Source organism: Terrapene carolina, unplaced genomic scaffold (genome assembly GCF_002925995.2).
Source record: "Terrapene carolina triunguis isolate 2854851 unplaced genomic scaffold, T_m_triunguis-2.0 Scaffold838, whole genome shotgun sequence".
NCBI lineage: Eukaryota > Metazoa > Chordata > Testudines > Emydidae > Terrapene > Terrapene triunguis.
The window spans coordinates 6,861,819-6,879,595 of record NW_020665189.1 but is presented as its reverse complement, the minus strand read 5'-3'; positions in this window follow the sequence as shown (position 1 = coordinate 6,879,595).

Below are 17,777 nucleotides of genomic sequence, written 5' to 3'. Positions count from 1 at the left end.
CTGATCTACCAAGCACCCTTGAAAATGCCAGACTTCCTTACGGGGCGACATGCACAACAGTGAGCCACATCAGCCCTCTGGCTAAGCTCTAGGGCCAGAGCGTGCCCAGATGCTGCGTAAAGGCGAGGAGTGGGACAGGAAGTCTCCCTGACAAGCTGCCAGATACAATCTCAGTCACTTCACTTCCCCCCAAATGCAGGGCTGCTCCCCCCTAGCACTCGGGGGCCATAAGCCACCCCAAAGGATACAGGGAAGGATGGGGAAGGACAGAGCCACAGTCCCACCCCTCCCACAGCAGCCAGTGTGCAGGAGGGTGGAAGGGCATGCTGCTCCCCTCCCCCTGCAGTCACAGGCGTGTGCTTCCCAGGCATGCCTGGGAGTGCTGTGGAAGGCTGTGCCTCCCTGTGGTACAATCCATTGTGGGGCAGGGCAGAGCAGCTCCTGTCTATAAGGGACTTACAGGGGCCATGCACCCTGACGGAGAGCAGAGGGGGTTACCATTACAACACGCTTTGGGGTTCCCATCTGGGGAGAACATGCTACCCAGCTCTTCTGTCCAGGAGCCCTTTGCATGCAGTGCCATCCCCTTCTTGGGTTGTGCTGGACCCCTACAGTGCACTAGGTGTGGGCTTGGGCCCTGACCCAGTAGAGCTGGGGTGCTCGATACCATCTGCCCAAATGGCCCAGCTCTCCAACTGAGTCCTGGAAGCCGTTTGAGCAGTTCCTGTAGCACATGCCTCTGCTTCTGTTTAGCTCACAGGAGAAGCTATCCCTTTTTCCTAGTGCAGAACTCCAGCAAACACTGCAGTGGTAAATTTTCTTCTCTCTCACTTCCTTGGGGGAGTTTGGTCAAAGACTATGAAAGATCCCACACTCAGATTGGCGCCCAAGCTGGAGGCTTAGGAAACCAACCAGAGGCTTGGCTATGCTGGCTGGCATCACTTGTATTATTTTACCTGGGTAACACTGTAAGTGCTTGCTATCTCGTGACAGGTTGTTTGATATTACACTGTTCCTGCCTCTTGGGAACAGAGGGGGGAGGCTTGTGATTATCAAGACCAGTTATCCTCTATGGTACTCCAGAGCATTCCCAAGGGCTCGCTCATTTTTTCCTCATGATCTCATTTTGATTTAGTTCTTTGCCTAGCCATTAGGCAAACCTCTCAATCCATGGGGGGCCTGATGTGGGGGAAATCGAGACCCAGACCGAAGAGCACACGACAAACAGCAGCACAGCAAGCCTAGCATGATGTAGGCACCATTGCTTTAATAAGATTGTTTCTTGATTCAGCATGTCAGTTATAAATAAATTTACAGTTCTCACACTCACTCCACTTATCCCACAAGACTCTAGAGAAAGGCTTTTCATCTGATTACAAAATAATAATAATAAAAAAAGGCTGTGGGATCTAATGTGTGGTGTTCCTACCCCGGGCAAGGTCCATATTTAATCACCAAAAAGAGGCACATTTCCTCAGATGCTGCAGAGGAAGAGAAATTCCGAGACACTTACAAGCTTGTTGCCTTTGATTCAGAGGGGGTCAAGTCTGGTTACAATAACTGAGCTCTTAGGGGCAAATCACACCCACACTTTGCCAGTAAGAGTGACACCTGACTGGCAGTTCTGTTCCCCAGGTTGGCTGCAGGAGTGGGGGCACTGACACCCAACACAGCACATAGGGATCCCTTCCCTGAACAGCAGGGGGGAAACCAAGGGAGCCCAGCAGCATGGAAGGGATCTCGTAGCACTGAGGATTTGGCCCATAGGGCATTGGGGTTTTAACCCACTGCAAGTGGAAATGAGCATGAGTTGTGAAGCTTGGGAACTCCCCAGAGCTCAGGGTATTTGGTTCTGGGTTATTAACTGAGGCCCATCTCTCATGGGAAGACTAATGGCTCTGAGTCTTAAGGCCTTATGCTTTGGGCTGAGCTTCATTGGCCCTTCCTATTGTCTCCTTCTGCAAACAAGGATAGTGGGAGGTTTATATTCATTCTCATTTTGTGCCTAGTTGTTCATTTCAGTGATGTTAAGTGGAGCTTCCGCTGCAGTGATGTCCGAATATATTGCGTCACAAAATTACAGCTACCCAAATTAGCACAGAATTCTCCTGCTCTCAATAGCATTTGAAAAGATTATTACTCTGGAGTGGATTAAGAGGCAGTGTGAATTCCTCCATCATTCCTCCAAACAATATTGTCCAAAGTGCAGCCCCAGGGACAAAGGTGACCTGGTGAGTCCTAAATTACAGTCTGTGGTTACCGTCCCTAGGGGATTGCTGCCTAAAACCAAAGTTGATCAGCTGCAAACAAAACCAAGAATCTGTTGTTAATCCTCTATCAAGGAAGATCCAGAAATAAGTAAATACTAGGGTTGTGTGCAATAATTTGTTAAATGTCATACAAACAAACATACAGGAAAAATAAGTGGGAAGAAGGCATTGTGAGCCCTTGGCACTGCAGAGTTTGGGCACCTGTATCCAGAACTTGCAAACAGCTGCTCCATATCCAAACAGCACAGCAGCACTTCTGTAATGCTAGTATCTTGTCCTCTAGCATCTCCGCTTTCGTTTCATATAGAAGGCGGGTCTTGTCTACACACAGAGTTATTCCAGAATAGTTATATTTAAAGTGGAATAAGCTAACCCAGAAAAAGGCATTCTGATGTCAGAATAAGAGAATCCACACCGAGTTATTCCAGGATAGGTATTTCACTTTAAATTCACACCCTACCTTATTCCAGAATAACTTGTATAGACAAATCCTAAATCTCTAGCTGTTATGCTTGCAGCAAAAGCCTCAAAAATGTGAGCTGATTGTAACCAATGCAGTGATGAGTCTAGAGAGAGCCTGGAACAATAACTCTGATGCTGTGATAATTTATATGTTAACTCTTTTGGCTATTTCATCCCTCATGTAAGAGAGGAGAGGGAGGGTCACAGATCTGCCCAATTTACTGTGAGTGATGCTCATTCTGTGACAAGTGGTGGCATATGGGAGATACTACCCCTTATTCCCCCCGCCCCAAAAAACAGAGCCAATGGCCTAGCAGAGCCCATGGATGTATTCAAGTCCCATCGATGGGGAGCCTAGCTCAAGGAGCCCACTGGAGCTCAGCAGGGCCGTAGCAACAAAGAACGTGGCCCCCTCCGAACGGTGGCCCCCTCCGAACATATGTCCGGGCGGGGCCCCTTACAATGCAGAAACTGGAATGCGGTATTTATTTTGCCACTTTTAGGGGCCCTCTTCCTTGCGGGGCCCCTTCCGGTCGGAGGGCGCTTGCTACGCCTCTGGAGCTCAGAGAACTGCACAATCATATTCTGAAATGAATACCTGCATGTGATGGGGTGTACAGCTTTTTAAGAGCTGTCCAGAAGCTGCAATCAGAACAATCTGCATATAATCAAGGAGGGTTACTGCTTCACCTGAGGTCTGCCCTATTTAAAACAGGAAGAGGAAGAAGAGCAGGTGGGGGCATAGAGACTTGAAATAGCATAACTGGTAAGGGATGTAAAAAGCAACAGAGAGTCCTGTGGTACCTTTAAGACTAACAGATAAGTAAGGGATGGGGAGCTCTTCCCCTGAGGATTGTTCTGACTAGACCCAGAGACTTTTTGTTTTGGGACTTTTAAGTCTTTAGTCTAAACCTGGTGTAACGGGTGTGTACTCACCTCTTGCAAGCACCCACAGTCAAGTGCATGTACCTGCACTCTCTCTCTACACCTGTTTGTGGTGGGTCTTCACTGACTCAGCCTTCTGGCCAAGTCATACACGGTTTGTCTGAGAGATAAAAGCAACGCAAACCCCTTTCTGGGTACACATCCAACAGAGGCCTCTTTGAGCGCCCTCTGTAATGTCTCTCTCAGTTTGTCCCTGCTCCAGAATAGAACGATGCCCCAGGACTCCTTCCCTGGAGGCAATGTCTTTGCCCTCTGAGGGCCTTTCCAGCCACAATTCTGCAGCTAGCCACGGCAGTTCAGTTCCCCCTTCTGGGGGTGCCTCAATGTCCAGGCTGGCCACTTCCCCGCTGTAGCTAATGGGGGAGAGAGAAGAAGGGGAACCCAGGCCCACCCACTACTCCAGGTCCCAGCCCAGGGATCCTGTAGATAGCAGCTGTCTGCTGTGTCCCTTGATCTAAATCACAGTGCTGCTCTAATTCCCTGGGCTACTTCCCTGCAGCCCTGTGCCATCTTCACCCTTACCTCAGGGCCTTGTCCTGATAGAGTACCCACAACCAGATCAGGGCTCCTTCTCACTCTCCCCAGCTTCTAGCAGTACTACCTCATCCAAGGCAGTGCTTCTAGATAGCGATGCCAACTTTTCCCAACCCAGCACTAAACATTTCCTAAATCTGGTGAAAAATTCCCAGGTAAAGTTTTTTACACTGCTTCTATATCCTGGGAAATGTCCCAAACTCTGGGAATTTGTGAGTAAAATGTTTCAACTTGGGAAATTGGGAATTTTCATTCAAACATTTTACTCACAAATTCCCAGAGTTTGGGACATTTCCTAGGATATAGAAGCCCTGTCCTGTAGCTCCCTCAGCCAGCCAGCCACACACTCCTCCAGCTCTAGCAAGGAACTGATCTCAGTTTAGCCCTGCAGCTCTTCTTATACTAGCCTGCTAGGCCCTGATTGGTTGCTTCCCACACAGCCGCTCTAGGAAGCTTGGCAGGCCTCCAGCAAGGGGCCTCAGGGCCTAGTCCACCCCATTACACCTGGACTTTGAGGTAAGTGCTTAAAATGGTTGTTCAAGGGCTCCTTTCAGGAGGCTTCCTTAAATGGAGCCACAGTTATGTTAATTGAAGTGTTTCACTTCTCCTTGCCTGGATTGTTAAAGGGAACCCTTTGTTGCCCCAACAAAGGGGAAATGTAAGCAGGCCTCAGCAGAGCCACAGTTAGCTAGATGGAAGTGCTACACGGCAGGTGTTAATTTAGTGTAAATGGTGTCTCATTTTGGCGAGTCATGTGGGTGGAGCTTAATTTGTGGGTGGAGTTTTTATAAGTACCACCACCTTTTTTGTTCTCATCTGACCCCTGCCTGTAACTGAAAGTGTCTTTTGGGAGGCTCAGAAAATGGAACCTGGTTTATCGTTAGCTCTGCTTACAAGCTGTTCCATTGAAGAATTTGTAAATATTTTTAAAAACCTAATTTCCCAGGTACAAAATATCAATAAGTTGTAAAGGTTGCAAATATTTGTTATTTAAAGTCTTTTTTCCCCTAAGGGAATGTTGCAGTTTTTTGAAAAAATACATTTGTTACGAAATCTGGGAATTCACAGTTAGAGATAAATGTGTAAGGCTCAGGAGGCTTTGAACCAGGCCTGCAGGGCTACCAGGTAACTAACACGCCCACAATACCACCCAGCAGTAGCTGTATACTGGTCACTTTCTGTCATCCACAATCTGCAGAGGTTCAATGCCACAGGAAGTTCCACCTCCAGTGATCTGACTGACAGTGGTCTTAGCGATCCCTGATTGGCTTCTTGTCCCTATATAAGGCCACGGGACATGCCTACACATGTCTAGATAACAATGTGGATCACTAGTGCCTCTGTGCCTGAACTCCTAGTACTGACCTTGGCTCTGATATGGATTCTGACTCTCAGTTGACCCCTGGAACTCCATCCAACATGGATCCTGATACCTGGTATTGACTCTTGGTCTGACCCTTGGCTTAAGTCTTGACTCTGCGTGACACTAAGAACCCCCCTGTATTCATGCTCTACAAACTATTGTAATAATCTTTACACAAAACATGCCATGTGAGGTATCTGAAAACTAATAACTCACATGATAATTATCATTGTGAAATGTATGTAGCAACATTATATGTAAAGTTATGAAATCTCGTGTAGGATGTTATTAAGAACATAAAAATGGCCATATTGGGTCAGACTAATGGTCCACCTACCCCAGTATCTTGTCTTCTGACAGTGGCCAGTGCCAGGTGCTTCAGAGGAGATGAACAGAACAGGGCATTCTCTGTCATTCATTCCCAGCTTTTGGCAATCAGAGTCTAGGGACACCCAGAGCATGGGGTTGCATCTCTGATCATCTTGACTAATAGCCATTGATGGACCTATCCTCCATGAACTTATCTAATTGTTTTTAAACAATTGTTTTTAAACAGTTATATTTTTGGCCTACACAACATCCCACAGCAGTGAGTTCCACAGATTGACTGTGTGTTGTGTGGAGAAGTATTTCCTTATGTTTTAAACCTGCTGCCTATTAATTTCATTGTGTGACCCCTAGTTCTTGTGTTATGCAAAGGGGAAATAACACTTTCTTATTTACTTTCTCCACACCAGTCATGATTTTATAGATCTCTATCATCTCCTCCCTTATCATCTCTTTTCCAAGCTGAACAGTCCTAGTCTTTTTAATCACTCTCATATGGAAGCTATTGCATACCCCTAATCATTTTTGTTGCTCTTCTCTGTTCTTTTTAAAATTCTAATATCTGTTTTTTTGAGATGGGATGACTAGAACTGCACATAATATTCAAGGTGTGGGCATACCATGGATTTATATAGTGGTATTATGATATTTTCTGTTTTATTGTCTATCCCTTTCCTAATGGTTCCTAGTATTCTGTTAGCTTTTTTGACTGCCACTGCATATTGAGCGGATGTTTTTTGAGAACTAGCCACGACTCCAAGATCTCTTTCTGAAGTGGTAACAGCTAATTTAGAGTGTTAACATACATTATTTTGTATGTATACTTGGGATTATGTTTTCCAATGAGCATTATTTTGCATTTATCAACATTGAATTTCATCTGCCATTTTCTTGCCCAATTACATATTCAAAACCACACAGCCCTGCCTAGGCAAAAGTTGTTAAACGGGTGTATCCTAAACAAAGGAATGTGTGTAGTAAACAGTGTCCTCTAGACAGCTGGGGAGGAGATGATAGGAGACACAACAAATTTGCATTTCAGCAAACACAGGTGAGGAGAAAGAGCATGGCGCTTCTTTCACCACCAGACTCCATGTAGCTGCCTTTACTGCTTGAAGTAGTGTGGGTCAGAAGGGCCATGTTGAACAGAGCCTTGAACCAAAACTTGCTAGATTAAGTTTTAGATGCGTGTTTTCATTTTGATTTGCTTGTAATCATTTCTAACTTTATCTCTTATGCCTGAATTCACTTACTAGCTTATCTTCTTTTGTTCTGCTTTATTTTTTAATGTAAAGCAACCCAGTGCTGTGTTTAAACTCAACTGGTAAAGCCAATAAAAGTAGTAAACTATTGAATATTGACTTTTTACTAGATCAACGGATCTTAATATCTGGACTGCTCAGAGGACATTGCAGAATACATGTTTTTGGGAAAATTCAGGACTGGGAGTGTGTTGGAGTCACGCTGCAAGTAGTAACCAAGGCTGGTGAAAGCCAGAGTGTGACTAGTGTGTTGCTGACAAGCAGTTGGGGTCAGAGCTGTTGGACCAGGCTGTAGCTATACACAGACACTCAGGATGTGACCTGCCTGCTGGTAGGCTGTTTGTGAGCATCCCAGGTTGGGAGTTATAACAGCAGAGCATTGTGAGGCACCCAGCGTTGCCGGGCGGTGGCGACACAACCCCTTCCTGGTCTAGATTGCACCCCAGAATGTGATAGTGGTGTAGTCAAAGCAGGATTTATACAAAGCTAGATATTTTAACTGAGATTTACACTGGAAGCACTGGTGGAACAGTTTTCAGTGATTCTCAAGTGTGGTGGCTGGGAACAGTCAAAATAATGGTTACAGCTTTATTATTTTCTTTTTATTTTGGATAAGGCAAATAGAACAAAAGTAAAGCAGAAACATGAGCATCAGGAAAGCACCCATGTTGTTAGAGCTGGGCAGGCTGGAGAATGAGCAGAAAGACATAGAGCGTGAACCCCAAACGTGGGAAGCAGAGATGAGAGCCAAGGAGAGGGAGGCAGAAAGGCAGCAGCAAGAAGCAGCACACCAGTGGGGCATGGAGCCATAATAGAAGGAATCCTAAGAAAAAGAGAAGGAAAGACTGCATGCCCAGAGCATAATGGACAGGCAGGGTCAGATTTCACCATCCCCCGGTATTCCCTCCATCCAAGAATCACCCAGCTGGGATAAATTGTACCTTGCATACAAGTTTATTAAAGAATACCTCACCACTTTTGAAAGGCTATGTGAAGTACATGAAGTTCCAGAGAATAAGAAAGTCCCCACACTGATTGAAAAACTCTCGGCTAAATCTTTAAATGTATTTAATGAAATGTGGATTGAAGAAGCTTTGATATGTGCTGAGTTTTTAAAAGCTGTCTTGCAAAGGTTTCATGTTACCCCTGAAGTGTACAGTTGAAACTTAGAAATCTCAAGAAAAGTGTTGGCATGAGGCATAGTGAGTATGCCTATAGAATGTGTAACCTAATGAGGAAATGGGTAAAGGGAAAGGGGGCTGAGAACTATGATCAATTGTTTGAACTCTTTGCTCAAGAACGTTTCTTAACCATCTGTTCTGAGGAGGTCAGAGATGCAATGGAATAAATCTTTAAAATCTGTACAGGAATTTGTCATCCCGGCTGATTTCTTTGGGCAAGCCTGAATGTCTAGTGAGCGCAAGACACAGAAGGAGGGGCACAAGCCCAGTGTAAAGGGGAAACCCTGTTTTACCCCTCAGAAGAAGGAGGGTGGTTGGGAGCCCAGGCACATAATTCTTCAGAGGAGGAAATCACAATGCATTTTTGCACAGCATCAATAACTGAAATCTTAATGGAACCACCAATATTGAGATTGTGCACTAAGGTAGTATTTAAATCAGGTGCACCTGTCTTTGCCTTGTTCTGGTAAACTGCTTCTGCCTCTTCTAAAACAATGGGCAGCCACCAGAAAAAGGTTGGCTTTTACATCTCTGCACCAAACCCATCCATATGCAGGACACTCCCCAAAACACGCAGGGTTGTCATGTTCTGAGACTTGGAAGATATGTGGACAGAGGAACCTTGAATGGGGCATCTTGGGTGCTGAGTTATGGGCACTCTGGGATGGTTCAAAGCTGGGGATGGACAGAATTTGAGATTTGAAAATCTGCTTCCTGCTCTGGACATGGAGGTTGCATGAGTGCTCTGGATCCAGCTGCATGCTCAGCCTTTGGGATTTTCAAAAGCCAGCTGTCATGTGAGGATTTGGCACCCGATCTCTGCTGTGCCTACTTGTTAGTATCACCTTCTCCTACTCTGGGCCCCAAACACCCAGCAGGAAGCAGGGTCTATATAATTGTTCAGATCTGCTCTGAGCAGGGTTAGATGACACAACGTTAGATGACTGGCAGCCCCCTGGAGCCTTGTCTACACTAGTGCTCTCACCAATGGGGCTGCACAAGTATTAGCAGAGGTAGGAAATTGTTACCCAGAGCCCCTAGTGTAGATACAGCAAAAGAGACCTTACTCAAAGTACTGCCAAATGCACAAGATAGACAAACTTAAAAAAAAAAACACAGGGAGAAAATGTTATTTAATTGCTTTCACTCCTAGTAATTGGAGGTGTTACATGGAACAATAGTAGGTACAATATTTTCAGACAGTGCAATTTTTTTTGTTTAATTATTATTTTTATCAAGTTGATGGTGTCCCTTTAATATTGTTTCCAACGAGAAAATGAGAGATCACAAACAATACAGCAGGAGGGCAACAAGAATTTTCTTTAGATTCTGTGTTGAATAGATCTTCCACTATACAACGATGAATCAAATTAAATGAGAAAGAGTTCTAAGACAAATTATCAGCAAGATATTTGAACCTGACAGCTATTGGGAGCAACTTAGGTCTGTCTGATAAGAACAACCACATTCCTTTTACTTCCCCATCAGTAGCAGCTTCCTTATAGGATAGATTTCTTGTTGATAATTCTCTTGTCTGAGAGCAAGAGCTCCAGAGTGTACTTATGTTGATAATTCTCTCTCTGATCACATTTTGGTAGCAATTCTTTTCACCTTGGCAACAGGGTTGTTCCTCCCTTTAGATGAAGTTTTGATTCTTAAATTGCTGCATGAGCCCAGGTTTCTAGCTTTGATGAAGCGGGAGGCCAATTGCTTTTGTCCATAGTTCCAGGCACCTTCCAGTAGTGGAATGAGCTCAGAGCTGGGACTCAAGAATATCTGAATTCTAGTCCTGGCTCTAACTGATTTGCTGTGTGGCTTGGGGCATGTCATTGAACCTCTCCGCCTCAGTTTCCCTCTTGGTTAAATAAGAATAATTATAGAAACAAGGTGGGTGAGGTAATATCTTTTACTGGACCACGTTCTGTGGAGAGAGAGACAAGCTTTTGAGCTATACAGAGCTCCTGAAGGAAGTGCAAGGAAAGGTGAGATTAGGTGGGTGTGGGGGGCAGGTGCACTCATCCAGCTCTTTACAGGCTCCCTATGAGTCTGCATTTGTGGAGCAGTTGGGGATGTAGTGGGGAGAGAAGATCTGCTATGTGTATCCTCCTGACTTTCCTCAATGGAAGGAACACGTTAGGGCTTTACAGCTATTCTGAAACCTGGGTGGGAAGGACTCCTTCCCTCGGTGCATTTCCCAGCACCCAACTGAGCTACTTAGCCTGGACACTAAACTAAAGATCTGTCTCACAGTGAACAAGAGGCAGCTATATGTATGCATTACAGAGGCATGTCATTAATATTCTTCAGTGTGTAATACAGTAACAAGGAGTGTTAGAAAAGAGGAGTTTAGAATTGAATTCAATAGAACTGAGAGGCAGAAAGCAGTAAGAGACATAAAGAGAATGCACTAGTCTGTGATTTGCTTGAAATTTCTCCTAGGGAAGAAATGAAAGTTTACGACTAGCAATGGTAAAGCCCATGTATCTCTTCTATCAGGTGGCAGAGGAAAAGAGGCTGGATTTGCACTAGAGAATCTTGACATTCCTCTGAAGCCTTTTTGCATCCAAGTGTTTTGAGCATTTCCAGTGAAGTGCTTAATGAGAGACTCAATCTGCAGCTGCATTTCAGTTCCCCTCAGTATAACAGTGGATCGGACCAAACTCATTTGCAAACCTGCCTCCCCCGACATTTCAGATGATCAAAAGGCAGAAGAACAGAGCAATTTGACTGGTTTAGGGATTTAATCTTTTAATGTAGGAGTGAAGGGATTCAGGCTGACTCAGCAGTTGTCCTAACTCTCTTGTGGGATCACCAGGCAAATCACTTCCATGTGGCACCTTGGGAAAGAATATCAGTTTCCATGTATTGTTACCCATTGCTTCATTGAATGCTTGGGGCTAGCTTCTACCCTCGCTTAGCTCCCATGCAACTCTATTGACAGAGTTCCATGGAACATGCTATGGAGTGTAAACAAACTTGGAGTTGTGCACTTTAAATGGAAGGACATAAATTATATGGATTCAAGGTGGATGCTATTTCTTCCACTGATTTCTGTCTCCTAGCAACCTGTATTTGTACATGGGTCATCCTTTTAGGAAGGAAACGAGCTTTTATGAGGTGATGAATCAATTGTATGGCATTGGTTTGGGATTCTTACATTCCCTGATATGTCAGGTTCACATCCTAGCAGTGTTGTATTAACTGATCCTGAAGTAGACAAATAACCCAGTGCCATGAAGTTTGTTCTTTAGATGACACCTGGAAAACCAAAACCATCCTGTCTGCTCTGTCTGGACATTAAATATCCCAAGTTCCTATGGTACTTGATGTAAAAGTTAGAGATTTTCTCGGTGTTCTTGGCCAAAATTTCCTCTTCTCCACAGTTGGCTACTGTGTCCACACCTTTGGTGGCTTCACTTCAATGGTGCTGCATGCCCTTAGGCCATGAAGCTCTTTGGGATCCTTCCAGATAGGTGCCATAGAAATGGGGAAAAAATTATTAATGAGAAGGCAGAGTAGATGCACTGTGTGGCGGCAAACAACTCATATAGTAGTATTCTTAGGCTTTTGCTATGCATTGCCTCATGTCTTTTTTTAAAATGTTCCCTTCTCTGTGGCTATGATGATTCATTATACTAAAGCTGTGTGAACCTGAGGTGAATGCTAACTGCTCCAGCTACACTCTTCAGTAGTTGGTAAAGCAGCACTAAGGCTCACCCCTGTGCCCTTTGGAATGGCAGGATAATTTGTCCTTGTTTGGTTTTCACCTGTTTCCTTCAGGACGAATATGCTGTAGGAAGCTGAGGTGGATGCTATTAGCTCCTGTTCTTGCTGTTGAATTAGCATTATAGATCACATCTGGGCATTTGTGTACTATTTTTTCCCCCTGTGAATATTCAGCAGCTGAGGAGGATGCAGTCTGTTTGGGTCAGTATCCAGCTGTTTCCTTGAACTTGCACTATGGCTTATTTCTAGTAGTCTACCTTTCTTGGGGGTGGGGGGAAAGAGTTATGGGGTGGTGGCTAACTATGCGTTTTTGTATCAGCAAGTATCAGCAAGAGGAAGAATGTTCTTGTGATTGAGGCAGTGGACTAAGATTCAGGGACTCGGTGTTCTCTTCCTGGTTCTGTCACAGACTCCCTCCCTTTGTGATCATGGGCAAAATTACATCTGTATGTACACCTCTACCTCGATATAACGCTCTCCTCGGGAGCCAAAAAATCTTACTGCGTTATAGGTGAAACCACGTTATATTGAACTTGCTTTGATCCACCGGAGTGCGCAGCCCCGCCCGCCCGGAGCACTGCGTTACCACGTTATATCCGAATTCGTGTTATATTGGGTCGTGTTATATCGAGGTAGAGGTGTATGTCCATTCCCCCTCTGCAAAATGGGAATGTTCATACTTCTCTACCTCACAGGGATGTTGTGAAGATAAATTCATTGATGCTTGTGAGGCGCTCAGACACTGGTTCCACAGATACTGTGAGCTCACACAGCATGGACCAGAATCTCAGCTGTGGCCACTCTATACCACAGTGAGGACATCAGCAGGCCTAGAAGCCATCTAAGTGCCTTTGGAGGATCACCCCATTCTAGTGTAATCCCTCTCCTAGCAGTACACAACCAACCCAGAGATTCTTACCCTATTCACCACCCCTGCTGCTGGTATAGTAGGGAAAAGGGAACTTGGACAGAAAAGGGAGAGGGGTGGGGTGGCAAGGATCCCTCTATGTGATGCAACTCCTTGGCTGAATTTATTGTCCCACTTCAGCTGTTGCAACCCAGGGTACTAGAGAAACCCTGAGGATGCTCTTGCCATTAACTGATCTCCATCCCACCTCTCCCCCACTGCTACAACTCAGCAACTGCCCAGCCCCACTCTCCGTTACCCACTACAGTCCTCTCCCTCTCTTTCCTCCCATCTCTCCTTTCTACCTCCTTCCATCTAATTCCTTCTTCCTTTTCCCATCCCCCTCTTTCAACCCAACCTTTCCTCTCCTGTACTTCAACACTGAGCTCCTTCACCAAACAACAAAATGAAAACATTTATACTATAAATAAAAGATCAAATGTTCAACTAATGGGCGCTTACCATGCACCCGACCTCTTTAACTGTATGTTGTACCTGTTTCCTACTATATGGTCTCTCTCTCTCTCTCTCTCTTTTTTTTTTTTTTTTACTGTAAATTCTTCAGGGTAAGGATGTCAGTCAAATGCCCAGCACACTTGGGATTCTACTGTAATATAAGTTAAAAATAAACTTTGGTCTAGAAATGTTTTACTTATTGTTAAAACACCTACAATTACTGTACCTGAAAGAGGCTGGAGAATGAAAATATTGGTATTTGTTTATGCTTTTGACCTCACTCTTTGTATGGGCCGTCCTTTGTAGGTGACAAATCTGAGGAATTGTCACAGATTGAAGTGTCATTAGAGGAGGTTTTGGAATTAATTGATAAACTTAACAGTAACAAGTCACCGGGACCAGATGGCATTCACCCAAGAGTTCTGAAAGAACTCAAATGTGAAACTGTGGAACTATTAACTAGGGTTTGTAACCTGTCCTTTAAATCAGCTTCTGTACCCAATGACTGGAAGATAGCTAATGTAATGCCAATATTTAAAAAGGGCTCTAGAGGTGATCCCAGCAATTACAGACTGGTAAGTCTAACGTCAGTAACGGGCAAATTAATTGAAACAATAGTAAAGAATAAAATTGTCAGACACTTAGAAGAACATAAATTGTTGGGCAAAAGTCAACATGGTTTCTGTAAAGGGAAATCATGTCTTACTAATTTATTAGAGTTCTTTGACGGGCAGGGCCGGTGCAAAAAAGTTTCGCGCCCTAGGCAAAACTTCCACCTTGCGCCTCCCCCCAGCCCTGCGGCAGCTCCCTCCACCCTGAGGCGTCCCCCCCCCCCGCCGCCCCCCCCCCCTGCCCTGAGGTGCCCCCCCGCCCCGTGGCAGTTCCCCACCCCCCGGCCTGGGGATCCGTGCGGCAGCTCTGACCCAAGGGTTGCCCTGGGCTGCCGGCGGCGCGCTGATCCGGGGAACCCCTGGGCTGCCGGCGGCGCGCTGACCCAGGGGAACGCCTGGGCTGCCTGCCGGCAGCTCAGACTCCCTCTCCCTCCCAGCGCAGCAGCCGCTGTAAAAAAAAAAAATAAATCTTTGCACCCTAGGCAACCGCCTAGTTGGCCTAAATGGTAGCACCGGCCCTGTTGACGGGGTCAACAAACATGTGGACAAGGGGGATCCAGTGGACACAGTGTACTTAGATTTCCAGAAAGCCTTTGACAAGATTCCTCACCAAATGTTTTTACGTAAATTAAGTTGTCATGGGATAAGAGGGAAGATCCTTTCATGGATTGAGAACTGGTTAAAAGACAGGGAACAAAGGGTGGGAATAAATGGTAAATTTTCAGAATGGAGAGGTAACTAGTGATGTTCCCCAAGGGTCAGTCCTAGGACCAATCCTATTCAATTTATTCATAAATGATCTGGAGAAAGAGGTAAACAGTGAAGTGGCAAAGTTTGCAGACGATACTAAACTGCTCAAGGTAGTTAAGACCAAAGTAGACTGTGAAGAACTTCAAAAAGATCTCACAAAACTAAATGATTGGGCAATAAAATTTAATGTGGATAAATGTAAAGTAATGCACATTGGAAAAAATAACCCCAACTATACATCCAATATGATGGGGGCTAATTTAGCTACAAGTAATCAGGAAAGAGATCTTGGAGTCATCGTGGATAGTTCTCTGAAGATGTCCACGCAGTGTGCAGCAGCAGTCAAAAAAGCAAACAGGATGTTAGGAATAATTAAAAAAGGGATAGAGAATAAGACGGAGAATATCTTATTGCCCTTATATAAATCCATGGTATGCCCACATCTTGAATACTGCGTACAGATGTGGTCTTCTCATCTCAAAAAAGATATACTGGCATTAGAAAAGGTTCAGAGAAGGGCAACTAAAATGATTAGGGGTTTGGAATGGGTCCCATATGAGGAGAGATTAAAGAGGCTAGGACTTTTCAACTTGGAAAAGAGGAGACTAAGGGGGGATATGATAGAGGTATATAAAATCATGAGTGGCGTGGAGAAAGTGAATAAGGAAAAGTTATTTACTTGTTCCCATAATATAAGAACTAGGGGCCACCAAATGAAATTAATGGGCAGCAAGTTTAAAACAAATAAAAGGAAGTTTTTCTTCACACAGTCAACCTGTGGAACTCCTTGCCTGAGGAGGTTGTGAAGGCTAGGACTAATACAGGGTTTAAAAGAGAACTAGATAAATTCATGGAGGTTAAGTCCATTAATGACTATTAGCCAGGATGGGTAAGGAATGGTGTCCCTAGCCTCTGTTTGTCAGAGGGTGGAGATGGATGGCACAAGAGAGGTCACTTGATAGTTGCCTGTTAGGTTCACTCCCTCTGGGGCACCTGGCATTGGCCACTGTCGGCAGACAGGATGCTGGGCTGGATGGACCCTTGGTCTGACCCAGTATGGCCATTCTTGTATTATTAACTTCACTTCCATTATGTAATAATCAGTTTCCCTTGTGTCTGGGTGTTTTTCATATAGCAAAAAGAAGAGAGGGGAAAAAGGAAAATGTGATTACAAAACCACAAGTCTTAGCAGTGGGAACTCAGGAGCAAATGTACCATCTCAGACAACTTTTAAATACTTTTTTTTTTTTTTTTTAAACCTTGACTGGTTTCAAGTTGCTAGTGTTGTTTCTCTCTTAATGATGATTTCTCTTCTGGGAGTTTCTGCTGTTGTTATGGGTCTTTTGTTTGAGCAACACCCTCTGTTTTATTCAGATTGATAGAGTTCCCTGTTATCGTAATCCAGGGAGAGCTATTAATCAGGAGACAAACTCCATTCTAGTCCCTGAGGTGACTATTTTTATATCTTTTGCTTTGATTGCTGTATCTTTAAACTTGTGATACATGAACCAACAGAACTGCCACTTAATCTTCTATCCCTTAGTTAGCTAAAAGGGATTGTTGCCTGCAATGTTGTGCTGATTTCTATCCAGCATTTTGTCTCAAAAAGCATGTGAGATAAGTGCTGAATGCAGAAGCCACCGCAGGAAGCCAAGACATAATATTAAAAGAATTAATGAAAGAGAGCAAGCCATTGAAGTATAGACTAAATTTTATTGAGAATATGTTACAGATCAAAAATAAGTGATTGGATTCTCTGCTGCCAGTGACACTGAAAATATTAATGGTTTGATGCAAACTGAATACCCAAAGCCCTTAAAAATCTGTCTGTTAAAGAGCCTGTTTGTTAAGATGACTGACAATGAACAGTTCATTCTATCTTAATAATTTGTCTCTCAGGCAAGGTTACAGTCTTGGAATTAGGACCTGATCGTCTTCCCATTGACTTCAATGGAAAAACTCAAATTGACTTAAATAGCAACAGGATTGGTCCCTTGGTGCATGGGGTCTATTTTCATTGAGGACTCTGGAATGATGGCCTATGCTCCTTTCTCTGTCCTGGGACTAAATGCTCCCCCTCTCTTGGTTAAACCCATGAGAGGGGAGAAAATCTGAAAACTCTGCCTGGTGCATTATCTCTTCTAGGGCCAGGGACTTATTAATATCCGGGGGGTGATCCATGATCTAAGGGGAAACCTACCTTCATCCTTGCAGAGCATGGATAGGTGCCTCCCCTGTGATGCTTCCTGGCCCCACAGCATGGCTCCCATGGGCATCTGGATGAGAAATGCTTTATGTCCCCCTGCTAAATCACACAGGGCACAGCTATACTCTTTGACAACTGTCTCTGTTGTTTTGATTGACATCAGCCAGACAATAGAAACAGCAAGTAGATTCAGATGACTCTATCATTGACATGATTGAGATATGAAAAATTAATTTAATTCAGTCACTATTACAATGCAATCATAATTTCTATAGAAATGTTCATATCAAAAGTCATCTCAAGGTGCGCTACAAAAAGCAATCCAAAAATCATTGAATATGGCATAGAAAGGGTCAATTTCCCACACAGTACTGGTACTTTGTGAAAAACTTTGGGAAAAAAAGCTATTTAAAGACAACTCTTCTCATACGCAAACCTGCCAACCCTACCTCAATTAGATTAAGTCAGTTCTTAAAAAAGTCTGTTTTCTTCTGAGGAAGGCTCCTGCTCTATATGATTCAATTAAACATTTAAAATGGTATGCATCATTTTCTGAAATCTTCCTTGTTTGCATTATCACAGCTTGACAGCCCTTTTATGACACAGATTTCCAGTATTTTCTGTATTTAAGATACTTGCATGAAAACAGGAACTTTTTGTAAAAGCAACACTGTCAAAAATATTAACATATAACATTTAATTTTATAAAGGGAAAAAAGCAATTAACAAAACCTGAGAGAAATAGAAGAGTTTGTGACATTTATTTTTTAAATTTCA